Here is a 22,936-nt window from a genome sequence, read left to right as displayed (position 1 = left end):
ATCTCCATGCTTTTCCTACTACTGTGCCCTCTACCTGAAATGCCCTGCCCACAAACAACTAGCCAACTCCTACTCTTTAAGACCCACCTTTGTTGTCCACAAAGTCCTCCCCAGTGCCCATTCCAGCTGGATTGGGCTTCTTCTCACTGAACACATTCCAAACTAAACTGAGCATCTTCTCCCCTCGTCCTTTTCTGCCCCCATTATTACCCTACTGTATTAAGAGCTCTGACCATCATGTTCTCAGTCCTCAATCTCTTCTGCCTTTCTTTCCTAAGTATTTCTGTACTCTGAAGCCCCTCCCATCCTCTCCAGAGCCACAGCTAGATTATCTCACAGGCCTCATCACCTCTAGCCAACAGCCCCCAGGGGGCCCCTTCCAATCTGCTCCTATTGGGGAACCAAGGATACATGCTCACACATATGACAATGTTACTCTCTTGCTCAAAACCCTTCAAAGTGTGCACACAAATAATGTAGGCTACAAAAAAGTAAACTCAAATAAGCTCCCTAGTCTACTAATGTACCAAGGCCAATTTTCTGGTTTGGATAATATACAGTAGCTATGTAAAATGTCACCATTAGGAGAAACTGGGTGAAAGGGAGTCTTTGTGCTATTTTTGCAACTCCTTGTGAATAAAAAGAAGCAGCAGAACTTTCCACGACACCACTACCACAACCAGGAGGGCAAAGTCAAGTTCTTCAGCCAGGGCTCACAGCACTGCAGGACATGTCTGACCTTCCTTGGCCCTGTGGCCAAGCCCAAAAAGTCACACTCCAGCAACAATGAACCATCTGGACATCTGTTCTATGTGGGACCTCCTTCACACCCAGTGCTTCCTTAAAGCTCAGCCTTCCCTTCCAGATCTCCACCTAAGTACCGCACCCTGTGCTCATAACAACCATTGCATCTTCCTGGCTAGTTGCAATTGTGTGTCATGTCCCCATCTCCTCATACACTATGAACTCCTGAAGGCAGAAGCTGCATCTAGATTCATCTCTGAGCACCCCAGGGAAGCAGTGCTCAGAATCCCATTCTGAGGAGGAGCCTAGGAATCTGAGGACAAGAATGAAGAGGCCTGACGTATCAGTCCTCAACATCTTCCTCATAGAGAGAAGGAAAGGTTTAATTTCACTGTTCTCAACCCTACTAGTCAGCTTTCCCAATCTGCATTTCTCTTTTTCCCACAGTCCGAGGATGTCTATCTACCCCAGGACCCTCTGCTCCGTGGAAGTCAGGGAATCGGATTACCTGCAATTGGTCAAACATTTCTATGGCAAGTATTCTGAATGGAGAGGATTCAGAGGCCATAAGCTTGGATTGGAATCCCATCAGGATTCCCTACAATTATAAACATAGGTAATACACTACAGTCATGTCCTTGAGCTATGTGTGACAGCCACCACTGGTATCTTTTCCTATCACATTTCAGCTACTGAAGATAACAAAATGTTCATGTTTATCACATCTCCAAAATTACAGTAGCTGCTTTAGGCTCAGTGGTAAATCTTGTTTAGTGAACTGATAAAGAAGTCTAGCTGAGCTAGGAGTGATGGTACACACCTGTAATTCCAGCTACTTGGGAGGTGGAGGTAGGAGGATGAAGAACTTTGCCTGGCCAGCCCAGGCAAAGTTAGTGATATCCTACCTCAAAACAAAACAAAAATGAAAGAGTTGGGGGTGTGGGTCACATAGTAGAGCACTTGCCTAGCATTTGGTGAACCCTGGGTTCAATCCTCAGTACAGCCAAGTTCATGAGAACTGGTTTTCTTTGTAATCCCATGTATTTTGCTCTGCATTTAAACACAGTGGTCTGAGAAGGTCTGAAAAGATTTAGAAGGCCTATTCTAAGGAATCATTTATACCCACAGTAATCTCAAAGGGAGGTGTTATGATTCCGCTGTCCACAGAAAAATAAGGTATGAACAGGATGGTGATAGGCCCATAGCCACACTGCTGCTGAGGAAGAAGACTGAGCTGCTGGCACTATTCTAGGCTCCATCAAGAAGAAAGAACAAGGAATAGTGTGAAGTGGTATGCCCACAGACCTAAGCAACCTACAGTTTGTTTTCTTTGCAACTGGCCACCTTTAACAGAAACAAAGTTCAGGAAACTTCTCCAGGTCTCCCCCTACTTCATCCCACAGCCAAACTAAGAATCAATAGCAAAGCATAATCCTCCTCCTCCAGCAGCCATCTGGTTTCCAAAGGGCTTTTACTTTCACAATCTTGTCTCACTCTCCCATCAACCTGGGGCCAAACTACACAGGAATGGTTCAGACACTCAGTGCTGTCTCCAGGGGCCCAGGCTCCAGCTTCTTCATTAAGACCCACTGCATAAAGAACAAAACAGAAATGACCCAGAATCCCATCACTCAGAGAGACAGCCTAACATCATACAACACCTTCTCTTGCCCTGAGCAGTTGGCTAGCCACTGCTCCCACTCAGGAGAGCTCAGCAGCTTTGCAGTGCACCACCAGCATGGAGAGTTTCTGCCTGCTTTGATGCCCAATGACAACAGGAAGGTAGGCTGGGGCAATGCAATGAGTCATGGAGTTCACTGGCCCTGCGTTCAAACTACTACAACTGCCCCACACTGGCTTTCAGGGCACCTCTCTGAGCTTCAGTTTTGTCATTTGCAAGATTTGGCTGATGATACCAGACTTACATAGCATGCTTCCTCAGAGATCATAAATCCATGTTTCACTGCCCTGGGTGCTTCAATCAGTTGACACCAATTCTTTATAGTTTCTGTCTAGGCCACTCCTTAATGGCAAAGGTTATTCTGTAATCACTTGTAACTTTTATTCATTTATTCAACAAATAGTTCTAGATAGCTAGGCATGTTGGCACAGACCTATAATCCCAACACTAGGGAGTTTGAGGTAGGAGAATCATGAGCTCAACACCAGCCTGGGCTACCAAGCCTAAGCTATATGTGAGACCCTACCTAAAAACAAAACAAAACCCATGAAGCACTTTTTTTTTTTTTCCCGGCGGCGCTGGTTTGCTAAGCAGACACTCTACCACTTGAGCTATACCACCAGCCCTTTTTGTGTTGGGTATTTTTGAGATAGGATCTCACAAACTATTTGCCTGGGCTGGTTTTGAACCACAGTCCTTCTGATCTCTGGCTCCTGAGAAGCTAGGATTACAGGAAGGAGCCACTGGTGCCCAGCCATGGAATGCCTTTATGTGCCAGATTCTAGGGGAACATGGTTAATAAAGTCCTTGACTGACCTTATAAAGCTTGTCATTGGGGTGGAGGGCGGGGCAGGAGGGGCACAGACACAAAAACAAATCACTGTTAAATGCACAAGAAAAGTTGACCAGAGATAAGAGTTAAGAAACTTCAAGAGGAAATGTGGCACAGAGTGGTGGAGGTGGACCAGGAGCTCAGGAAAGGCTCTTAGGAGGAGGTGATATTTAAAAGACAAGGAGCCAGTCATGCAAGATGGGAGGGGGGCAAGAGTGCACCTGGCCAAGGGCAAGGCAAGGGCAATGGCCCTGAGGAAGGAACAACATGAGCATGTTCAAGAAAAAACACGGAAGCCAGTGTGACTACAGCACTGGAGCCAGGGCATGCCAAGGAGGAAGCAAGGTACAGAAGCCAGGCTGAGGCCAGAGAGCAAGGAATGGGTCCTGTGTATATCAGGAAAAAACTGGAAGGCATTTAGCGGGAGCAACAGGATCCCATTTAAATCTCAAGGAGACCCTGTAACTGTTGCAGAGAATGGATGGCAAGGGCAGATGTCAGAACATTAGCAGTGGTCTAGGCCCAAAGCAATGGAGAAAGAAGATTCAAGAACATTCTAGAGGTTATTAAATGCTCATGACAATCACAACTAGCCCCTCATACTGGGTGGTCTTCACAGCTTTCAAAACTCTATTGGTTCCTCATAGCAAACCTTTTCTGTGACTGGAGCACAGAAAAGGAGATGGAGGTCAAGAATGATGACACAATTGTGTCCAGCTCATGCTACCACAGCGCACTGGTGCTGGAGTTGGGAATGAAATGCAGGACGTTGGACTCCCTGCAATGCCTTGTGTTCTTCCACCTGTGCAGGGACAGGGCATGACATGGAGTACTCCAGGGAATAAAAGCATAACTGATCTATAGCAGTCTCTGAAAACCACAGAGGGGTCTCAGCCTCAACTGTTCCTGCAGCCCTCACAGTACTGTGATGGCCAATCCCAGCACTTCAGAAATGCGAATCAACCAAAAGACACAGTTACTGGTCTCAGAGACTCCCTTTTGGAGTCACAGTGTGGACATGATGGGAAGAGCTGGAAGATGGATGACAGCCTCAATTTTCTTCTGAAAATCAGGGACACCTCTTAACTGGAAGGATTGCCATGACAATTAGAGAGACTGTGGGCATAAACATAACACAAATGTTAACAAGGGCTGGTGGAGTGGCGCCTGGGTAGCAAGCATGAGGCCCTGAGTTCAAACTCCAGCACTGCCCCTCAAAAAAATTAACCAGCGTTAGATCACCAGACAGGTAAGAAAAGAACCAGGCTGGGGGTAAAGCTCAGTAGTAGAGCACTTGGCTACCATGTGTGATTCCCTGGAGTCATCCCAGCACCACACAAAAAGGGGGGACAAAAAAGAAGAGACGAGAGGAGATGCATGGAGACTGGAAGTAGTTAGGTGGTATCTCCTGCATGGCAGTTAAGATTTCGGACTCTGAAATCCAGTAGGCCTGGCTCCACCTGACTCCCGCTTCACAGCATTGTGATCTTGTGTGTTCTCTGAGTCTTAGTCTCCTCATCTGTAAAATGGAGTTGATAATAACTGGACCTGTGTCAAAGAGTTGTTAAGTAGATTTGATAAGAGAAGGCACAAGAAGGTGCCAAGCACTCTGCTGACATATAGTGGCATTAAAAATATTGTGGCTGCAGTCATCATTGCCATATGTCTCAGCCTCCGATACAGAGCTCAGGAATTGGTGCTGAACTGAAGTTGTCTACGTGGTTGTAAAGTAGAGAAGATGGGTTCTGAAGGCAGAAATGTTGCATTTCCTCCCTAAAGGCCACAGCCTGTTAGGGAGGCAGTGCTAACCAACACCTGCAGAAGCCATCATGGGGCTTACAAAGAAACAGACTCACCAGGAGAAATAAGTAAGGTGAGAAGGAGTCCTGTGGCTGGTGCTGACAGAGAAAAGAAAACGAGCCATTTTCTCTGGCCCATTAAATGTGATGAAAGGAGCTGGCTTCCATGCAGGCTCCAGAAGCTGACATGGTAGTCACTTCATCAGCTGCTGAGCCTCCAGTTTCAGGCTTTGGCCAGGCTTCCTCAGAGGACACCCCACCTTCTGCAGTCTCAGGCCTGTACTGCCCAACCCACTAGTCTCCCCTTGACCTTCCTGGTCCCATACCACAGCCAGAGCTTTGCAATACTCTCACTTAAACAATGTCACCTAACCTCTCTGTGGTACAGAGAGAATTGCTGGAGTTATCTGTTAAATAGGTAAAAATTTCAAATTAAAATTTAAGTGTCTAGTCCTGATCCCCAGGCATAGTTTACCATCAAACATAACATCTCAGGGCTCATTTCTAGAAGCCAAGAGAACCAAAGGGACTACAGTGGCAGAGCCTGACTTGAACCCAAACTCTTGGCTGCTCCCTATATTGCAACTGTACCAGGTGACCCTTTTTTTTCTTTGTAAGTCTCTGCCTTTGTCCATCTCTGTCCCACTTGGAATGTCCTCTTTCTGGCCTTTCTCATCCTATCTTTCAAATATTCAGATGGCATTTCTTCTAGGAAGACCTCCCACCCCAGGCAAAACAAGCCTTCCTCCTCCACATTGGGATATAATTCAATTTGACTACATAATGGCTGAATATGTCCTCCTGGCACGTCCACTAGGGCTGGAGGCAGAGGGTGAATTAGAGCCAGTTCTGTCCTTGGGAAGCTCAGGTTAACCATCCATATCCATCTCATGCTCAAGCTCCAAGTTCCTCCAGGGTTGTGAGCCTGGCCCCCAGCAGCCACTAAGGAACTAAACTTACTCAGATCTCACACTCAGGGTTGCCCTCCTTCTACCACCATTCTGCCTTCTCTGCTGGGCCAGCCCTGGGGGGCCTGAGGACACAGAGCTAGTTAGAACTCCCTGGCCTTGGCGGGGGGAGGGGGGACCTGCAGGCCTTTCCATGTGAGCCAACTCAGACTGTCCCAGTCCCTGTTCTTGTTTCTGTGTCTGAGATGAAAGTGGCTACAGTGGGCAGGAGCATATTCAGGAGTCATGAAGGCCTGGGTTCAAATCCAGAAGGATTTGAGATAGTCACACAATACCTGTTTCTTAATTTCTTCAGTGAAATGGAGACAAAAATGCCCACCCCTCTCAAACTACAGTAAGAATTGGAGAACATGTAAGTTGACCTCCCAGCATAGACGCAATGGTGGCTAACCTAGCTTTCCTTCCTTTTCTCTACCCTAGTCAAGCCTCTCCATTCTTCAGGTTCAAGCTTCACTTCCCACAGGAAGCATTCCTCAGCTTTTTCATGTTATACTGAGTTCTCTCTTCTCTCTGATCCCAATGCATTGACCCTAGAGTTTGAGTGTTTTCTTGTTATCTCATTGACTCACTGGAATTAACTTTCTTTTACCTGCCAGACTGTAAGTGACTCAATTCCAGACCTGCTCCACAGCAGCTCACCAGACGTGATTGAAAAGTAACTTGCTATGTAGCCCAAGACCCTGAGAAAGATTTGGAGTTAGAAAACGAGGCAGGAATCTTAGCTCTGCTGTGTGAATTTCCAGCAAGATACCAATTCCCTAAGCCTTGGGTTCCTCATCTAGAAAATAAGAATTGAAAAATGTCTACCTAATGTAACTACTATAAGGGACAGACTAGCCAGCATATGTGAAAGCTGTTATGTCACAAACTAGAGTCTTATATATTTTTCTTAACTTAATTTTATCTTATTTTATTTTTTGGCTGTACTAGGTTTTGAACTCACACTTGCTAAGCAGACACTCGACCTCTTGAGCCATGCTCCCAGCCTTTTATTTTTTTTTTCTTTTTTCAGACTGGATCTCACTATGGTAACCCAGGTTGGCCTAGAACTCCTGAGTGCTGGGATTACAGGTGTACACCACCATGCCTTTGGCACAAAATATGGAATTAAAGGATTATTTTCAGATTCTCAAACCCAAACCCACTGAAGCTGCAACTCTCCTGTACATGAGACTGGAGAGATCAGTTCAGTTCACCGAACTTCTGAGCCTCCAAACAACTCAAACCAAATTATGAACTGTCCAACCGAAACAGCTCAGAACTGACAGTAATCATGAAGACAAATTCTATCCTTGCTCAGGGATCACAAAGCTTCCCATCCTCAGATCTCCTCTCTCCTGGAGACAGGTTTCTAATTCCCAGTTCAGGGCAACCCTATTCTGGAACCTGCTCCAACCAGGTTTGGGCCTGGTATCATATCTAGCCTGCAGCCAACTTTCCTACTTCTATGGGAAGACAAGGATGATATGGTTGTATGTGTGGTTGGGGAGGGGGGAGAGAGAGTCTTGGTAGTAGAAGGAAAAATTCCGCTAGAATTTTGCGTCCAACACAGTTGCTAAATGTACTATAATTATCACATTTGTGTGAAAATTCACGTATATGCATTCTGCTATTTTCACCAGGCTGCATGAACTGCAGGCGCTGGGAAGAAGTTGGGGGTCCAAGTCTTGCGCCTAGGAACCAAAGTCCGGGCTAGAAGAAATGAAATCCCTAATCACCTTGCTGTGGACCCCCAGACCCCACTGCAGGCCCAGCCCCCTTCTCCAGTCCCCTACCTCCCAGGCTTCGCCATTAATGCCATCTTGGCACCTCAGCCATCCTTAATCAGAATGAACTGTTTCTACAGGAGTCCGCCCCCCACCCCCGAAAACAGCTTTGCCGCTCTCTGTGAAGGACCCCCCCACACCAGGCACCTTATAAACACTGGAACCAAAGAGAGGGGGGAAAGGAGGAGGGAGCAGGTCCCAGAAGGGCTCCGCCCGCCAAAGGCAAAAGGGAATGTTTGAGATTGATTCAGTATCTCCAGAGACCCCAGCCCCTCTAGGGCTCCCTTCCCCTTCTGGCGCCCCCCATAGAATTCCCCCCAACAGGCGACAGACCACACGCAAGCCCGTGAGCCCAAAGGCTGACGCCGCGACCGGAAATGCCCTCCTGCCCAGCGGGCCCAGACCGCGCCCCCCTTTCCTGCCGCTCCCTCCCCCAGGGCCAGGCCGCAGGCCCCGGATCCCCGGGCTCGCGTGGCAGCTGTAGCCGACAAGGGCGGCCCATTGGGCGGCCGACGTCTCCGGCCCTCCCCGGGCCCCTCCAATTCCAGGCACTGCGAAGCCCAGAAGAACACAAAAGGAAGAGAGGAGGGAGATGGCAGCCATGGACCTCGATTGACGGGGCCGCTAAGACATCCGCGTACCCCGAAGCCCCAAGCCGGGAGGAGAGAGCTCCCCCACAGAAGAAAATTTTCTAGACGTCCCTGGGGACTGCAGGGAAGGCCAAATCTCCCCAGCGGCAGGTGCCCTGGCCGCACAACTTTGAAACTTTGAGGCAGGGGAAGGGGAGAGATCCCAAAAAATTAGTTAATGGGGTGTGGGGTTGCTATTTATTTCTGCCAGCCCTCCTTTCCAGGTGGACGGTGCGTGGCTCCGGCCTGGACCTGGCTTCCCGCACCTCCCACCCGACCCACCCCGGCCCACCCCGGCCCGGCCCGGCCCGGCCCGGCCCGACCTGAGCGCTCCGGGCCCTCGCGCTGCCGCCCGGGACGCGGGGCCCGGGCCGCGCCAAACACTCACCTCGGCCGGGCTGCGCTCCCCGCGGGCCTGCGCCGAGCCCGATAAATGGTATGCTATGACTAGAGGTATGATTACGTTATTATTATTAGTAATAATAAGAGTAAATGCTATTTAATTACGGGCGGCCGCATCCTGCTCCCGGCGCCGCCGCCCCGGCAGCTCCGTCCATGCGGCTCCGGAGCGCTTTACTTTCATGTCCAGCCCCCTCGGCCGGCCGCGCGCGGCAGCACCCGCTGCAGGCACCGTCTGTCTCTCCGCAGCTCTTCCTCCTCGGGTCCTAGAGAGCGCGGATCCTCGCCTGGTCGCGCCCGGGGTGGGCGGCGCAGGCTGCGCACCTGGGGAGAAGGAGGGTGGGGGGAGTCGGGAGCCCCCCTTTCCAGAGAAGAAAAGCTCATGCCTGGAATTCACCTTTCATTTTCTTTAAAAAGTGCCCTTCCTTTTATGGGCTTTTCTTTTGGCATTTCTGCATTGCCTGGCAAACCCAGCACCTTCCATCCTTCCCCATCTGAGCAAAAAGTCCCCAGGTTTCCAGGTGTTTCCATGGTTGGTTCCCCAAGACCTTGATTGCACTGTGCCCGAGGGCCAGAGACAAAAACGAATCAGAATTTCATTTGGCTAAGGGTTTTATCTATGGGAGATTGAAGAAAAAAAAAAATTCATTGACACTGGCTCAAAGAAGGGTATATCATGGTGGGTGTCAGAACCACTGCAGTGAGCTCAACCCAGAATTCAGCATGGGTGACTGGGAATTTATAGCCAAGGAACAAGGTGAGGGATAGTGGATAGAAAATTACTGAGAGGAAACAAGTGTACGGGGGTGATTGGGGTGATTCTGGCTAAACCTACCTAACAGGATTCTTGCTGAAAATAGGCGGGGGTAATGGGACATCACTTGGGAAGACAGTGGAGATTGAGCAACCTGATCAGATATTGACGACGATCAGATAGAGGATGAGGGATTTTAGCTAAACCAACTTAGCAGGATTCTTGCTGAAATTGGACAATACAATAAACACACAAGTCCAAAAGTGGAGTCCTAGTTGAAAAGTTCAGGGGAGCCTAAGTAGAATTCCAACAAGGAAAGTCTGTTTGTCAAGGATCTTTCCAGAATGGACTTGAGTCTGCTCAGGGGACTCAGGAGATGAGGGGAGATTAACCAGACAGACCAGCTGTAAGCATCTATGGCACTGCCTTAGAGCTGGTAGTATCAGACTAGATTTGAATCCAGAGCTTCTGATTCAAATAGTGTTCATCTAGCACAACCGTTATCTGCCCAGTTGATTCATGGAGGACCCACGTTCCAGTGAAAGTTCTCTCAAATTTCCCTTTCCCCTTCTTCATTTTATGCACACACGTGTGTATGTATATTTAATGTATTACAGATCATCTGTGAGACTGGCAGATCATCTGTGAGACTGGCCAACAAACATTTGTGCCAGATACAATCTTAGGAACTAAGGCTACAATAGTGAGACACATTTGAAACATATTTACACTGTGATAGGTGCCAGCAGGGACAAGAATCTGGGGCTATGTTTACTTATTTAATTCTCACAATAATCCTGGAACATTAGTTTTAGCATGCCCATTTCACAGAAGGGCAACTAAAACTCAGAGATTAATTGACTTGTCCAAAGGGGGCAGTTCTGACTCCAGCAATTGTGTGCCTTACATCGCCTCTGACACTTCCCACCACCTCTGCTTTTAGGGAAATTTGGGCTGACTTCGATCTGTGACCCACCCCACAATCTCAGCCTCCCAAGTATCTAGGATTACAGGCATGAGCCACTAGTGCCCTTTGAGATTTGGAAGGGAAACAAAACGTACCTGCACTTTCAGAAGTTCTTAAACTTTTTTCTGTGGCTGCCTTCTTTCTTACTACTCTGAAATGACCAAACAAAAAGTCAGGGTCTGGCATGAAGAGGATGGAAATTCTCAGAAACAAAACCAGAGTCCAGTGGCTCTCAGACATCACTGATGTTTATAGGAAATTAATCATTGAGTCACCTGGGATAGACTCAAGTCATGGGCTCAAGGCTGAGTCTGATGATTTAGGGGGCTGGATGATGTGGTGGGGATATCACAGAGGTACATTAGGAAGACCCAGATGCGAGCCCATCATTTCTTCAGTATGGCATCAACCTGTTGAATTGTTTAGGCTGCCAGAGATGGTTAAAAAAAAGGGGGGGCTGTACTATAACTATACAATCACATATGTATGTGGAGGTGCTCTGGGGAAAAGGGCCAGGAGGTTTTCTTGGAAACCATGATGTTAATTGGGCTACAGGTCTGTATTTCCCACATGAAAACTGAAGTAGCAGTAACAGCCAGCACTTGTTCATTATGAGCCAAAGATGTTGCCTTTGTGAAATCTCAAAACCCTGTAAGTCAAAATTGCTTTTACCTACCTTCAGGTGAGGAATAGACACAAAGCAGTAAAGTGACTTGTCAAGGTCACACATCTAAGGAAGAGACAGAGGCAAGATCCAGTGCTAGACTTATTCACCTATAAGGCATGACCACTGTACTATGATATGGGTGTCTTAAATATGAATCTGTCACTAGTTGTCCCCAATGACTTGCCACATGAGTAGGTCACTGGACAATGGGAATCCAAGGCTCCTGATCTTGAGGTACTGAGAGGTACATTATTCATGTATCCCTTCTTCAGTGAGCATTGTGGCAAGCTTAGTTGCAACCATATGCAGGGTTCATTTACTCATTCTGCAAACATTCATTGCCAAGTTCTCTGTCCCCACAGCTCCAGCATAGTCCCAGGCCCTAGCCCTCCAGCAAGCGATCTTAACTTGGTAGTATTTAGTGAGGGTCCTGCATGTGTGCACAATTTTAGGCTGATGTTCCTTTTTCCTCATCAGTAAGTTGGAGATACTATGGACTTGGGCATTTGTGTCCCCCCAAATGCATATGCTGAAACCCTGACCCCCAATATGATGGTATTAGGAAATGGGGCCTTTGGGAGATAATTAGGTCATGAGTGTGGAGTCCTTACAAATGGGATAAGAAGAAAGACCAGAGAGAGATCGAGCTCTAGCTCTGTCTTTGTTTGTCTCACTGTTCCAGATGAGGATATAGCAAGAAAGTGGGCACCTATAACCCAGGAAGAGAGTGCTCACCAATAACCTGACTGTGTTGGCACCCTGATCTTGAATTTCAGTGTCCAGATCTGTGAGAAATAAACTTCTGTCACTTAAACCCCTCAGTCTATGGTATTTGTTATAACAACCCAAACTAAGACAGAATAATAAGAGTATAGCCATGAGTCATTTAATGATGGGGGCACATTTTGAGAAATTTCTTGTTACATGATTGTGTCATTGTGGGAACATTATAGAATGTAGTTACACAAACCTTGTGGTATAATCTACTACATACCTGGTCTATACACTATATACCATCACATATGTAGCCTGTTGTTGACTAAAACCCCACTATGTAGTTTATGACTGTACTTATCCCATAAGGTTTGTGATGGCTAATTTTATGTATCAACTTGACTGGGCCATGGGGTACCCACGGAGTTGTCAAATAATATGAAACATTTTTCTGGGTATTTCTATGAGAAAGTTTTTCAGATGAGTTTAACAGTCAAGTTGATACACTAAGTAAATTTCCCTCTGTAAGGTGGATGGGCCTCAGAGGGCTAAATAGTACAAAAAAGCTGACTTTCTTCTAAATAAGAAGGGATTCCTACTCTCTGACTGCCTTTAAGATGATACACTGTATTTTTTGCTTGTTTATTTTTTTCCTGCCTTTGGATTCAAGCTAAAACATTAGCTCTTCAGATCTCTCCAGCTTGCTGAATGCAGATCTTAGGACCTGTCAAGGGACTGGGGGTATAACTCAGTGGTAGAACACTTGCCTAACATGTGCAAGGCCCTGGGTTTGATCCCCAGTACTGCAGGAAAGAAAGGAAGGAAGGAAGGAAGGGAGGAAGGAAAGAAGAAAGGAAGGAAGGGAGGAAGGAAAGAAGGAAACTTGCTAGTCTCCATAATCACATGTCAATTCCTTATAAACAAGTCTATTTTTCTATCTATCTAGCTATCCATCCATCTGTCCTATTGGCTCTGTTTCTCTGGAGAACCCTGACTAATATGGGGTCACTGTAAGGTTTGAGTGAACTATCACTTGTAAAGCATATACATATGGAGAGAAATTCCCAAGACCCAGCCAGGTGCTGGTCTGGGGCTCCTGGAAAGAGATGGGTCAGCTCACCAGCTCTCTGCCAATGTCACCTCCTTTCTTCTTCTGGGAGGGAGTGGTTACATCATCTGTGAAGGGCACTCAAACCACACCTTCTTTCAGACTCAGGCCTCTTAATTAGAAAACAGTTGTTTTTCTTTTTCCCTGGGTCTGGGGTTTGAATTCAGAGCTTTGTACCTACTGACACCTGGCAAAAAGAGTGTGTTTTTTTGGTGACACTGGGGTTTGAACTCAGGGCCTTGCACTTGCTAGGAGGCCTTTTACCACTTGAACGAACCACTCTACCAGTTCTTTTTTGTGTTGATTATTTTTGAGATAGAATCTTGCTTTTTGCACAGGCTGGTCTCAAATCTCAATCCTCCTGATCTCTGCCTCCTATGTAGCTAGGATTACAGGTGTGAGCCACTGTGCCCAGCTACATGTGGTTGTTAATTTAAAAATAAATAAAAAATATATTCTCTGGTGCCAGTGGCTCACACCTGTAATCCTAGCTATTAAGGAGGCAGAGATCAGGAGGATTGAAGTTCAAAGCCAGCCCAGGCAAAGAGTGTGAGAGATGCTATCTTGAAAATATTCAACACAAAAAAGGGCTGGCAGAGTGGCTCAGGTGGTAGAGTGCCTGCCTAGAAGATGTGAGGCCCTGAGTTCAAACCCTAGTACCAACACTGTGTTTATAAAGATATATATATATATATTTATATATATTTTCTTTGGAACACAGTCCATACAATTCACCTTTTCAAAAGTGAGGGTGACATGAATAAAGAAGGAAGATCTATGAGTCTTGAATGGGAGACAGGCTAGTCACGAATACAGTAGATGCAATGCAGGTAATAAAACATTTGTCCTCAACATGTTATAAAAATATTCATCCCAGGGAGGATTAGGCTGGACGATTTTAATTTCCAGGCCAGCCTATCTCAAAAAGAGCAAAAAAAAAAAAACCATTCAAACAAGGTGAATATGATTGAAGTGCTTTGTAAGCATATATGAAAATTGGATAATGACCTGTTTAAAATTGTTTTTAAAAGGGGAATGGGGGGATAAGAAAAGGTAATGGAGGGGCTGCAGGAGAAGATGGCAGTCTCCACAGGAGTTAAAGTTCCTCGTAATTTTCGCTTGTTGGAAGAGCTTGAAGAAGGACAAAAAGGAGTAGGTGATAGTACGGTTAGCTGGGGCCTTGAAGATGATGAAGACATGACACTTACAAGGTGGACAGGCATGATTATTGGGCCACCAAGGACAAATTATGAAAACAGAATATATAGCCTGAAAGTAGAATGTGGACCTAAATATCCAGAAGCTCCTCCATCAGTTAGATTTGTAACAAAAATTAATATGAATGGAATAAATAATTCCAGTGGAATGGTGGATGCATGGAGCATACCAGTGTTAGCAAAATGGCAAAATTCATATAGCATTAAAGTTGTACTTCAAGAGCTAAGACGTCTAATGATGTCCAAAGAAAATATGAAGCTTCCACAGCCACCAGAGGGACAAACATACAACAATTAATTTTAGTGGATCTCAAATTTGTCTTAAATCAACAACCTTCTACTCATATTAGTGTCTTGATTAAATATCACAATGCAAAATACCCACACATTAAGTAAGAGAATTCCAGCTGGTAAACATGACCTGGACATCTGTAAGAATATATTTAATATATGTACACCCATTATGTTTTCAGGTAACGGGCGGAAAAAGGCAGCAGAATTTTTCTTTCTCTTATTAAGGCACTGTCATTTAAACGTGAACTGGGAGTACTCGAAATAGAATTCAGGTTTATAAGATGAAAGCATGGCAAGAAGTGTGAGAAACGTGTGCTTCTGAAACATAAAATCTCAAGAAGGAAAAACAGACATGGCATGCTTTATCCACCTTAGTGAAAGAGCTGCAATAAAATTGGTTAAAGTAGCAGATACAATAAATATTGTCACAAATTGTGTTAATTTTTAAAGCAGTGTGGGCGCTGACTACTAGTAGTATCGACAGTATGTTCAGGATTGTTTTGATACCTGTATTTATAATAAAAAGATGTTGGGGAATCAATGAATTTCTGTTAAAAGATGTTCCTGTGTGTTACATGTAACAGACATGATAAATATTTGTTTACAGTCTTTGTTTAATAAACCATGCATTTAAGTCAACGAAAAGAAAAAAAAAAAAAAAAAAGAAAGAGTAATGGAGCTAGGCACCAGTGGTTTACCTAGCTACTAAGGAGGCAAACATAAAGAAAGTTGAAAGTACTATACAATGAATACCTATATGTTCTAGATTGTTCTATTACTATTAATTTTGCTATATTTGTTTTTCTCACATATTCATCCATAATCCACATAACATTTTTGTTATTTAAAAAAAAGATAATTTTTAACTTTCTTGTTTATTTTCTTGTATTTATATTAATTTTTCAAAATCACAGCCTCTTGCTTACAACTCCTGTGTGTGTAGGGGTGGTTTTCTTTCCCTTTTTCTCCCTTTGTTAAGTAAATCTTTGCTAACTTTCAAAAAAAACTAACAGGGTTTTTTGTTGTTTTTGTGTTACTGGGGGTGGAATCCAGGCACTTGGGCATGCCAGGCAAGCAGTCTACCACTAAGTACATCCCAGACCCAGTTTTTATTTTAGAAAACAATAAAATGATTTCCATTTCCAAATAAAATAACCGTTAAAAGATAAGATAATCTCCCAAAACCTTTGGTACCATGAAACCCTTCATCAATATTTTCAGTAGACTATAAGGTCCTCTGTGGACACCATCCTTTTTAACTCATGGCCTATGCCTTGGGCCACTCCACCTGCCTTTTTTTTGTGATGGGGTTTTTCAAGATAGGGTCTTCAAACCTGGGTGGCTTCAAACCCAGATCCTCCTGATCTTTGTGTCCTGAGTTGCTAACAGTGCAAGTGTGAACCACCAGCACCTAGCCACCAACGTTTTCTGTTCTGCTCATCACTAGATTCTTGGGAAGTAGAGCAATGCCTTTTCCAAGGTAGGTGTTTGATATCTGTTTGTGGAGTGAATGAATTTTCTTAATTATGATTATTTATCAAAGTTAAAAAATAGTGTTTTCTAGAGTGGGGGACATGGCCCAAGTAGAATGTGAGACCCTGCATTAAAAAAGCAAACAATAAGAGGGGCATAGGGGGGAGAAATGACCCAAACAATACATGCTCATGTGAATAAATGAATAAAAAATGTAAAATTAAATAAAAACCCATACAACTGCCAAAAAAAAAACCAAAAAAACATTTTCTAATTGGGAGCCCTGGGCCTGAAGGAAGTATGGTTTGAGTGTCATTCACAGATGATATTTTCCCCCACCCCCACCCAAGGAAGGAGAGGTGAGCAGGTGACCCTGGCAGAGCTTCCCTTGCTGTGCTGGTGAGCTAGCTAACCAGTTTCTCTCCAGGGACCCTAGGCCTGCACCCGACTGGGTCTAGGGAATTTCTCTCCACATTCCTCACGTGTCTGGCATACTTCAACCATTTGTTTTTGATCACACTAAATGGCAAATCTGCAGCCTTAATAGTTTTTCAGGAAACCAGCAGAAATATTGTTATTTATTCCATTTATGATTGGCAGTTAAGTTTGCATTTAGGCACCAGAATGGAATTTAAAAGTAAACCAGACTAATCAAAGGCAGCTCAGTTAAGTAAACCAGACTAATCAAAGGCAGCCTGCTTTCTAAAACATTCTTTAAAAAAAAAAAAAAAAAAGCTGCACAAGAGAGAAAGAAAGGTCTGGAACTCCCCATTGCCCCTCACACTCAGGTTCAGCTTGCAGTCACAACATGACTTGCTTTGTGTATATGTGTATTGAACAGGACTCCAGAGAGCTGGCTTCTGCTGTCTCCTGTCTAAATCACTGTGTAATTTGGACCGGTTATTGGGCTCTCAGAACTTCAGCCCTTCATTGTTTGAAGTGAGCAAAGAGAAGACTTTGGATGGGTCTACTCTGTCCGAGGCTGACTCCACTTCTTAAACCAGGAAGACTAGCTCTAAGTGATAACTGGAAAGAAAGAAAATTAGAAAACGGGCAAGAAGGAGAGAGAGACAGAGAGAGAGAGAGAGAGAGATGACACTGGTCTCTCCCAGCTCTGAAATCTGATGATCCCTAGCTGAATGAGGAAGGGGAAGGCCTTCTAAGGTGCTGTTACCACCCACCTTCTTCCTCTTCCCTTTGGGAGATCACTATCTGAGGCTGAGAGTCTCAAGAAGTGAAACTGGGATTACCCTCAAGGAAAATCCAGGCTGCTCTGACCAGTCCTAGTGTGAAACAGCACAGGAACAGCATCAGGCATGGTTGGGAGTATAACAACCCCTCTCGGGATAGTTCGGTTTAAGGAAATATCTGGTGATGTTTACTGGAATTAAGATTTTCAAAAGTAGGTTAGGCACTGGTGGCTCATGCCTATAATCCTAGCTACCTGGGAGGCTGAGATTGGGAGGATCAAGGTTCAATTGAGGACAGCCCAGGCAAATAGTTTGAGAGACTCCCATCTCCAAAATAACCAGAGCAAAATGAACTGGAGGTGTGGCTCAAGTGGTAGAGCACCGGCTTTACAAGCTTGAAGTCCTAAATTGAAACGCTAGTCCCACCAAAAAAAAGAAAAAAATTCTCAAAAGTGAGGGTGACATAAAAAGTGAAGAAACTTAAAGCACCCAGGACAAGCCAGAACCAGAGATGATATTGCAAAGAAGGGTACCGAACCTGCCCTGGAGACACTCCCAGGCTGAGGAGGCAGCCACTAAGAAAAGAATATTGTTAACTTTGGCTGGGCACCAGTGGCTCATGCCTCATGCCTGTAATCCTAGCAGAGATCAGGAGGATCACAGTTCCAAGCCAGCCTGGACAAATAATTTGGGATACCCTATTTCAAAAATACCCAACACACACACACACACACACGCACACACACACACACACACACCACAAAATAGAAAGAATAGAAAAAGAAAATACCTAACATAAAAAAAGGGCTGGGCCATGACTCAGGTGGTGGAGTACTTGTCTGGCAGCAAGCTTCAGGGCCTGAGTTCAAACCACAGTACCACCCAAAAGAAAGAAGAAGAAGAAAAGAAGAAGAAGAAGAAGAAGAAGAAGAAGAAGAAGAAGAAGAAGAAGAGGAGGAGGAGGAGGAGGAGGAGGAGGAGGAGGAGGAGGAGGAGGAGGAAGAGCAATATTGGTAACTCTATGAAAAAGCCCTCAGAGCTGTGGACCAACTATTGTGGGCACCTGCAGGAATTCTGCTAGAGTGATGATGGAAGGCCACCTGGATGATGTGGCCATTGTAGACAGAAAGGGAGAAGGCAGGTAGGGAGAGGAGTCACCTCTCAGAAGTTGTGTGAACAGAGAAGTTATCTTCTCTCTGGTCTCCAGTTTTCTCAGTTCTGGGCTGGGGGGAGTTATGGTTGTAAAGAGTCAATTAGTGGCCAGCACTGGTGGCTCATGCCTATAATCCTAGCTACTCAGGAAGCAGAGATTAGGAGGATGGAGATTTGAAGCCTTCCTGGGGCAAATACTTCATTAAGACCCTATCTCAAAAGAAACCTCATCACAAAAAAGGGCTGGTAGAGTGGCTCAAGGTGAAGGCCCTGAGTTCAAAAAAAAAAAAAAAAAGATTCAGTTAGTTGTATGGCACATGACCTATTTATTTGCCAGGGTAAACCAACAGCAAGTGTGGGCTGAGTTGCAGAAGGTAACTTGAAGGACTGTATGCATGATTCAAGTGGTAGAGCGCCTGCTTTGCAAACATGGAGCCCTGAATTCAAATCCTGATCCCACAAAAAAAAACCAAACAGGTAACTTAGGAAAGAAGACTGCATATGCTGATTATTTCAGGGTGCTAAGAGTTTAGGGTCCTGTTTACTTAGGGTCCCTTTATCCTATCCTATATCTGTAGAAACATTTATAATTAACACTTTATTTATATAATGGTTAAAAACTTCTTTGTAGTCGGTAGTTGGGTGTGGCAATACACATCTGAATCCCAGCACACAGCAGGTGAAAGCAAGAGGATGGGAGTTTGAAGCCAATGTAGCAAGTTGAAGGCCAGCCTGGGCAACATAGTAAAACATTGTCTCAAAAAACCAAACCACCCCCACCCCCCAAAAAAAAGAAAGTTCTTTGTAAAATAGAGGAAAAGAAAAACTCTAGGGTTTTTATACTTTTTTTTTTTTTTTTGTATTAGTGTTTTAACTCAGGGTCATGCTGCTAGCCCTTTTTTTTCCTTTTTCTTTTTTTTTGAGACAGGATTTCACTATTTAGCCCAGGCTGCCCCTTGAATGCACTTCATAAACCATAGTGCTGGGATTATAGTCCTGCACCATCATGCCAGGCTGTATTTTAAAATAATTCAAGCCTACAGAAAAGTTGCAAAAATATTCAAAGAACTCCCATGTATTTTTTATTTAATTTTTTTTTTTTTGGTGGTACTGGAGTTTTAATTCCAGACCTCAAGCTTGCTAGGCAGGAATTCTGCCACAGGAGCCATACCCTAGTTGCACTCCTCCCCCCTGGTTTAGAGATAGGGTCTCACTATGTAGCCCAAGCTGGCCTAAACTTATGATCCTCCCTAGATAGATGTCACCACACCTGGCTCTCCCATATATTCTCCACTTGAAACCAGAGTTTTGAACCCAAGGCTCAAATTCCTGGGATTCCACATGCCCTATCCAGCCACTTGTCCCTATATGGCAACTAAAGAGACATAGTGAAGGGCAGAGGAAGGAGATTTATTACAGGGCCTAGGACACACGGTGGAAAGAGGCACAGTAAACACTCAGCCCATTTTCAGCCATCCTTAGGGTACAGACATGAGCTTTACCTTTAAATAGACAAAGAATTAGGACAAGGGACAAAAAATATGCATGAACAGTCTCAGTCACAGGTGTGTTTCAGTGGTCAAGTGGGGTCTGGTTGGTCATTATCTCAGTCTTTGTTCTTTCAGGGTTCCAGAGAAATTGTTATTATCATCACTTGACTGGGCAATCAGGTTCCCAAGACATGATTATTCCTGCTCCAGGGTGTAGCCTTATCCCTAAAGGTAATTTTCCTCATTTGGAGGGTTGGTCTATCCTTCAAGGCTCTGCTGTTCCCTAGGGATAGCATAAAGATGTTATCGATCATTCCTGTTCTTCTTCAATTTCAAGGTGGCTGCAGGAGAGAATGACTCAAAGCAAAACCAACAGGTGCAAAATGGAGATGGAAATGCCAAGTTTTTCTCCTGTTTTTAATTAATTTGTGGGTCCAAGTAAAGAGTCTGTGCTTTTCAGCAAAAGCAGCTAAAGCACCTCTTACACACCCAGATTCACTTGTTAACATTTTACATTTGTGTATCTCTCCATGGAGATACACAGTAATTAAAAAAAATCATTTTGTGAGTAAGTGTCAAATATCATGCCCCTAATTATTTCAGCGTTTTCCTCCTTTAGAACAAGGGAAGTCTCTTCTGAGAATACACTCAACAGTCAACACACAATACTTCTGATTTGTGGGGGTTTTCTCCCATAAATCTTGAACACCAAGCAAGTAACCAATTCTGCAGGAGGCAGGGGCTGGGTGTCCTCCAAGGATTTTAGAAAACCCCGATATTTTCTTATAATATCACGCTTACATAATCAGTAGAAACAAATTTTACATTAATATAGTTATATAATATATAGTCAAATTTTGCTGTCTTGATATTGTCCTTTACAGCAAACTCCCCAATCCAGGAGCTAATCCAAGGCTACATAGTGCACTTAGTTTTCATGTCTTTTTCATATCCCTTATTCATTCATTCATTTTTTTTTTATTTTGGGGTGAACCCAGGACTTTGCACAAAACAGGCAAGAGTTTTGCCACCAAGCTACCCCCCAGTCCATTTGTTATCTCCTTTAATCAGCAACAGTCCTTTTTTTGTTTTTGTTTTTTTGTCATGACACAGACATTTTTTGAAGGGTACGGACCAATTATTCTGTCCCTCAGCTTGTGTTTCTTTGAAATTTCCTCATGGTTTCATTAATTTTGTGCATTGCTGAGCGGGCGGTGATGCACTGCATCACGTAAAGAGGCTATGATGGATGTCAGTTTGTCCTGTTATTGTTAATGTGGTGGGACTACCGGCAGGCATGCCGGCAGGCATTCGGTGGTTAAGGTGGGGTTTCTCTACTATGCAGTTGCTATTTCCCTTTTCATTATCAAGTAATCCTTCGACTGTTCTGATCATTTTATGGGACAAAAGCAAGGAGCCTTTTCTTTCAGCAAATGGATCCCTATTTATTGCTGAAGAGATACAGCAGTGCTCTTTGGCAGCATCAGCCTTTTTCAATAAAGTTGTGAGAACCTGAGCGCAAACCTTCCCGGAAGGGTGTAGACGACTGACCGCAAGGCCTTCAGGGAATCGTAGTCTCTATTTTCTCTGACCAAACACCGCCCTGCGTTCTCCACGAAAAAGAGCCAGGGCAGGCGGAGAGGAGGACCGGGAGTGCTTGACGCGGTGCACCATGGGACTAATAGTTCGAGGCGCGCACCCCATCGCGCCCGTGCAGCAGAACAGGACTTCCCTACCCGGTGGGCCGCGCGCGTGGGGCGGGGAGAAGCCAGTCCCGGCTCGAACAAATCAAATCGAAGGAAAGAAACTGCCGGCTTTCAAAATCCTCCTCCTCCGCCATCATCCGCCGCCGTGCGGAGAGCAGGTGGTGTGGGAGACGCGAGTGGCTAAGAGATCCGGGAACGCGACAAGCAGGCTGACTGGGCATTGGGACCGCTGGGCCCGGGGACGGCGACCGGACCGAACCTTACCGGACCCTAAATCCGTCTCCACCAAGCGCGGTGGACGCGCGCGATCGGGTCGTCCCACGCGGCGGCGCTGCCTGTTTACGGTATGGTCGGGGTTCCTTTACTTTCCCCGTCACCTGCCTGGGATGGGGCGCAGGAGCCGCCAGGGACTTGGCGAGGAGTGTGTAGTGCGCTGAGCTCTCGCTGCCCGTCCATCGGCCTCTTCTGCTGCGCCCTTGGTGGCTGAGCGCGGAGTAGAGGGAGTGGGGTGCTGGACGGCGCTGGCTCTTTTTACAAGTGGGGAAACTGAGACCTAGAGAGGGCGTCTGACTAGGCTGAGCCGCCCAGCCGGCAGATGCGATCATTGGCGTCTCATGCTAGCGTCTGTCTCACCTGGAGGCGGTGCGAGTCCTGCAGGGATCCCGGGTGGGGCCCCGCCGCCCGTGTCCTGCACCGCCGGCGTGCGCGCCTAGCTCGCCTCCGCCGCCTCTCCAGTCGGCCCACTCCCGCAGGGGTCCGTCTGGTGCTGCTGCCCCCGGGATCCGCGTGAGTCACTGCTGACGTTTTGCCTGATCGATGGATGTGCACCTAAGGACGTCTCCCACGCGGTCGCCGAGAAGGGAGAGGACATTTGTGTTTGTCTTTGTCGCTCGCTGACCTTTTACTGGCCTTGGACAAGTCTCTCTGCTTTTCGCTTTTTAGTGTTTAAAGTGGACGGGGGGAGAGCGCGTGCTCGCGTGTCTGTTTGTCTGACTGTATGTGCTGGACTGAGAATGGGCCCCCTTCCAGCTGAGTTCTGTGTCCCTATTCCACCTGGAGCCCCCACCACTTTTCTAGCCTCAAATTGTCCCATCTCAGAACTTCAAGAGGGGATTGAGAGTCAGGTTAATTTTTATTCAGCATTTCATCTGGTCATTTTTTGAGCACCTTCTAAATGCCAAGCCCTATACAGTAATAGTGATGCTGTCAAAACAGGTTAAGAGCACTGCTGTCCTCTGTTAGAAACCCTTCAGTAGCTCTGCTCTTCCACTCAGAGCGAAAGCCAGGGTTCTTAATGTGGCGTTTGTGACTGGAGCCCCATGTTAATTCTATTTTCTCATCTCCTGCCTCCATTCTCCCCTGCTCTCTATGCTTCAGCCCCACTGG

The 22,936-nt window shown here is 45.7% G+C and overlaps 2 protein-coding genes and 1 pseudogene across 2 annotated transcripts in view; 2 read left to right on the top strand and 1 right to left on the bottom strand.

Moving 5' to 3' along the window:
• The window catches only part of Zc3h7b (zinc finger CCCH-type containing 7B), a 45,280-nt gene extending 36,238 nt beyond the window's left edge, over positions 1–9,042 (bottom strand). The window contains exon 1 of the mRNA XM_020168180.2: positions 8,808–9,042. The gene's annotated coding sequence lies outside the window, so the exon portion shown is untranslated. The remainder of the gene's footprint in view (positions 1–8,807) is intronic.
• Positions 9,043–14,067: 5,025 nt separating this feature from the next.
• LOC109689374 (ubiquitin-conjugating enzyme E2 variant 2 pseudogene) lies at positions 14,068–15,178 on the top strand (annotated as a pseudogene).
• A 6,463-nt stretch (positions 15,179–21,641) lies between these two features.
• Positions 21,642–22,936, top strand: part of Rangap1 (Ran GTPase activating protein 1) — a 31,166-nt gene continuing 29,871 nt past the window's right edge. Inside the window, exon 1 of the mRNA XM_020168181.2 lies at positions 21,642–21,894. The gene's annotated coding sequence lies outside the window, so the exon portion shown is untranslated. The remainder of the gene's footprint in view (positions 21,895–22,936) is intronic.

Source organism: Castor canadensis, chromosome 8 (assembly GCF_047511655.1).
Source record: "Castor canadensis chromosome 8, mCasCan1.hap1v2, whole genome shotgun sequence".
Classification (NCBI taxonomy): Eukaryota; Metazoa; Chordata; class Mammalia; order Rodentia; family Castoridae; genus Castor; species Castor canadensis.
The sequence above is the reverse complement of the archived record's forward strand: the minus strand, read 5'-3'. Positions and strand labels throughout refer to the sequence as shown.